This window comes from Lepisosteus oculatus, unplaced genomic scaffold (genome assembly GCF_040954835.1).
Source record: "Lepisosteus oculatus isolate fLepOcu1 unplaced genomic scaffold, fLepOcu1.hap2 HAP2_SCAFFOLD_58, whole genome shotgun sequence".
NCBI lineage: Eukaryota > Metazoa > Chordata > Actinopteri > Semionotiformes > Lepisosteidae > Lepisosteus > Lepisosteus oculatus.
This window is the reverse complement of record NW_027168128.1, coordinates 1,039,829-1,044,643: the sequence shown is the minus strand read 5'-3', so window position 1 is coordinate 1,044,643 and position 4,815 is coordinate 1,039,829.

The following is a 4,815-nucleotide window of genomic DNA, read 5'->3' as shown; positions in this document are numbered from 1 at the left end:
GTTTTGATAGTTTGAGACTGATTTTTTGGAGTTTGAGGAAAAAAATAATCTTTGATGTTTGGAGGGCTTCTGAGACACCCTGCTGGAATGCACATTTGAAACCCTAGTTAGGGTTAGGGTTAGCATTCCCACAACAGGTAGAAGTTTTTTACTGTCAGTGCTGCATTCCGGTTCCCCAGTTATCTTTAGGATGAGTGATAATTTGCTCCTATCTGCACTTTTAGTTTTCTGACAGTTTTGGTCACCTTTTTGTATATTGCCCTATCCAGTGATTTTATCCAAAACTGAGCCAGATGAAAAGTGTGAAGAATACCTGTTCTAATGGGAAAACTCTCATTATTTTGTCATTTAAAGTGCAGCTAAAAGTGCAACAACAGGCAAAATTCTATGGTTCTTGAAACCCTAACCCTGGCCAGACATTAAAAGAATGCCGATTTAACTACCATTTAACAGCATTTTTCAGCTTCATGAAAATTTACCTAAACCAGACAGAATATTAAAGAAGATACATTTCCTAGAGGTTATAGAAACCGTTTTGATAGTTTGAGACTGATTTTTCTTGGTTTGAGGAAAAAAATCATCTTTGATGTTTGGAGGGCTTCTGAGACACCCTGCTGTAATGCACATCTGAAACCCTAGCTAGGGTTAGGGTTAGCATTCCCACAAATGGTAGAAGTTTTTTACTGTCAGTGCTGCATTCCAGGTCCCCAGTTATCTTTAGGATGAGTGATAATTTGCTCCTATCTGCACTTTTAGTTTTCGGACAGTTTTGGTCACCTTTTTGTATATTGCCCTATCCAGTGATTTTATCCAAAACTGAGCCAGATGAAAAGTTTGAAGAATACCTGTTCTAATGGGCAAACTCTCATTATTTTGTCATTTAAAGTGCAGCTAAAAGTGCAACAACAGGCAAAATTCTATGGTTCTTGTAACCCTAACCCTAGCCAGACATTAAAAGCATGCCGATTTAACTACCATTTAACAGCATTTTTCAGCTTCATGAGAATTTGCCTAAACCAGACAGATTTTTAAAGAAGATACATCTCCTAAAGGTTTGAAAAACCGTTTTGATAGTTTGAGACTGAGTTTTTGGAGTTTGAGGAAATAATTCATCTTTGATGTTTGGAGGGCTTCTGAGACACCCTGCTGGAATGCACATTTGAAACCCTAGTTAGGGTTAGGGTTAGCATTCCCACAACAGGTAGAAGTTTTTTACTGTCAGTGCTGCATTCCGGTTCCCCAGTTATCTTTAGGATGAGTGATAATTTGCTCCTATCTGCACTTTTAGTTTTCGGAAATTTTTGGTCACTTTTTTGAATATTGCCCTATCCAGTGATTTTATCCAAAACTGAGCCAGATGAAAAGTATAAAGAATACCTGTTCTAATGGGTAAACTCTCTTCATTTTGTCATTTAAAGTGCAGCTAAAAGTGCAACAGCGGGCAAAATTCTATGGTTCTTTAACCCTAACCCTAGCCAGGCATTAAAAACATGCCGATTTAACTACCATTTAACAGCATTTTTAAGCTTCATGAAAATTTGCCTGAACAAGACAGATTATTAAAGAAGATACATTTCCTAGAGGTTTTTAAAACCGTTTTGATAGTTTAAGACTGAGTTTTTGGAGTTTGAGGAAAAAATTCAACTTTGATGTTTGGAGGGCTTCTGAGACACCCTGCTGGAATGCACATTTGAAACCCTAGCTAGGGTTAGGGTTAGCATTCCCACAACAGGTAGAAGTTTTTTACTGTCAGTGCTGCATTCCGGTTCCCCAGTTATCTTTAGGATGAGTGATAATTTGCTCCTATCTGCACTTTTAGTTTTCTGACAGTTTTGGTCACCTTTTTGTATATTGCCCTATCCAGTGATTTTATCCAAAACTGAGCCAGATGAAAAGTGTGAAGAATACCTGTTCTAATGGGTAAACTCTCTTCATTTTGTCATTTGAAGTGCAGCTAAAAGTGCAACAGCGGGCAAAATTCTATGGTTCTTGTAACCCTAACACTGGTCAGACATTAAAAGTGTGCCGATTTAACTACCATTTAACAGCATTTTTCAGCTTCATGAAAATTTGCCTAAACCAGACAGATTTTTAAAGAAGGTACATCTCCTAAAGGTTTTAAAAACCGTTTTGATAGTTTGAGACTGATTTTTTTTGGTTTGAGGAAAAAATTCATCTTTGATGTTTGGAGGGCTTCTGAGACACCCTGCTAGAATGCACATTTGAAACCCTAGTTAGGGTTAGGGTTAGCATTCCCACAACAGGTAGAAGTTTTTTACTGTCAGTGCTGCATTCCGGGCCCCCAGTTATCTTTAGGATGAGTGATAATTTGCTCCTATCTGCACTTTTAGTTTTCGGAAAGTTTTGGTCACTTTTTTGAATATTGCCCTATCCATTGATTTTATCCAAAACTGAGCCAGATGAAAAGTGTAAAGATTACCTATTCTAATGGGTAGACTCTCTTCATTTTGTCATTTAAAGTGCAGCTAAAAGTGCAACAGCGGGCAAAATTCTATGGTTCTTGTAACCCTAGCCCTAGCCAGGCATTAAAAGCATGCCGATTTAACTACCATTTAACAACATTTTTCAGCTTCATGCAAATTGGCCTAAACCAGACAGAATATTAAAGAAAATACATTTCCTAGAGGTTTTTAAAACCGTTTTGATAGTTTGAGACTGTTTTTTTTTGGTTTGAGCAAAAAATTCATCTTTGATGTTTGGAGGGCTTCTGAGACACCCTGCTGGAATGCACATTTGAAACCCTAGCTAGGGTTAGGGTTAGCATTCCCACAACAGGTAGAAGTTTTTTACTGTCAGTGCTGCATTCCGGGCCCCCAGTTATCTTAAGGATGAGTGATAATTTCCTCCTGTCTGCACTTTTAGTTTTCGGACAGTTTTGGTCACCTTTTTGTATATTGCCCTATCCAGTGATTTTATGCAAAACTGAGCCAGATGAAAAGTGTGAAGAATACCTGTTCTAATGGGTAAACTCTCTTCATTTTGTCATTTGAAGTGCAGCTAAAAGTGCAACAGCAGGCAAAATTCTATTGTTCTTGTAACCCTAACACTGGTCAGACATTAAAAGTGTGCCGATTTAACTACCATTTAACAGCATTTTTCAGCTTCATGAAAATTTGCCTAAACCAGACAGATTTTTAAAGAAGATACATCTCCTAAAGGTTTTAAAAACCGTTTTGATAGTTTGAGACTGATTTTTTTTGGTTTGAGGAAAAAATTCATCTTTGATGTTTGGAGGGCTTCTGAGACACCCTGCTGGAATGCACATTTGAAACCCTAGCTAGGGTTAGGGTTAGCATTCCCACAACAGGTAGAAGTTTTTTACTGTCAGTGCTGCATTCCGGGCCCCCAGTTATCTTAAGGATGAGTGATAATTTTCTCCTATCTGCACTTTTAGTTTTCGGACAGTTCTTGTCACTTTTTTGTATATTGCCCTATCCAGTGATTTGATCCAAAACTAAGCCAGATGAAAAGTATAAAGAATACCTGTTCTAATGGGTAAACTCTCTTCATTTTGTCATTTAAAGTGCAGCTAAAAGTGCAACAGCGGGCAAAATTCTATGGTTCTTGTAACCCTAACACTGGTCAGGCACTAAAAGCGTGCCGATTTAACTACCATTTAACAGCATTTTTCAGCTTCATGAAAATTTGCCTAAACCAGACAGATTTTTAAAGAAGATACATCTCCTAAAGGTTTTAAAAACCGTTTTGATAGTTTGAGATTGAGTTTTTGGAGTTTGAGGAAAAAATTCAACTTTGATGTTTGGAGGGCTTCTGAGACACCCTGCTGGAATGCACATTTGAAACCCTAGCTAGGGTTAGGGTTAGCATTCCCACAACAGGTAGAAGTTTTTTACTGTCAGTGCTGCATTCCGGGTCCCCAGTTATCTTTAGGATGAGTTATAATTTTCTCTTATCTGCACTTTTAGTTTTCGGACAGTTTTGGTCACCTTTTTGTATATTGCCCTATCCAGTGATTTTATCCAAAACTGAGCCAGATGAAAAGTGTAAAGAATACCTGTTCTAATGGGCAAATTCTCATTATTTTGTCATTTAAAGTGCAACTAAAAGTGCAACAACAGGCAAAATTCTATGGTTCTTGAAACCCTAACCCTGGCCAGACATTAAAAGCATGCCGATTTAACTACCATTTAACAGCATTTTTCAGCTTCATGAAAATTTGCCTAAACCAGACAGAATATTAAAGAAGATACATTTCCTAGAGGTTTTAGAAACCGTTTTGATAGTTTGAGACTGATTTTTCTTGGTTTGAGGAAAAAAATCATCTTTGATGTTTGGAGGGCTTCTGAGACACCCTGCTGTAATGCACATCTGAAACCCTAGCTAGGGTTAGGGTTAGCATTCCCACAAATGGTAGAAGTTTTTTACTGTCAGTGCTGCATTCCAGGTCCCCAGTTATCTTTAAGATGAGTGATAATTTGCTCCTATCTGCACTTTTAGTTTTTGGACAGTTTTGGTCACCTTTTTGTATATTGCCCTATCCATTGATTTAATCCAAAACTAAGCCAGATGAAAAGTGTGAAGAATACCTGTTCTAATGTTTAAACTCTCTTCATTTTATCATTTAAAGTGCAGCTAAAAGTGCAACAGCGGGCACAATTCTATGGTTCTTGTAACCCTAACCCTAGCCAGGCATTAAAAGCATTCCGATTTAACTACCATTTAACAGCATTTTTCAGCTTCATGAAAATTTGCCTAAACCAGACAGAATATTAAAGAAGATACATTTCCTAGAGGTTTTAGAAACCGTTTTGATAGTTTGAGACTGATTTTTCT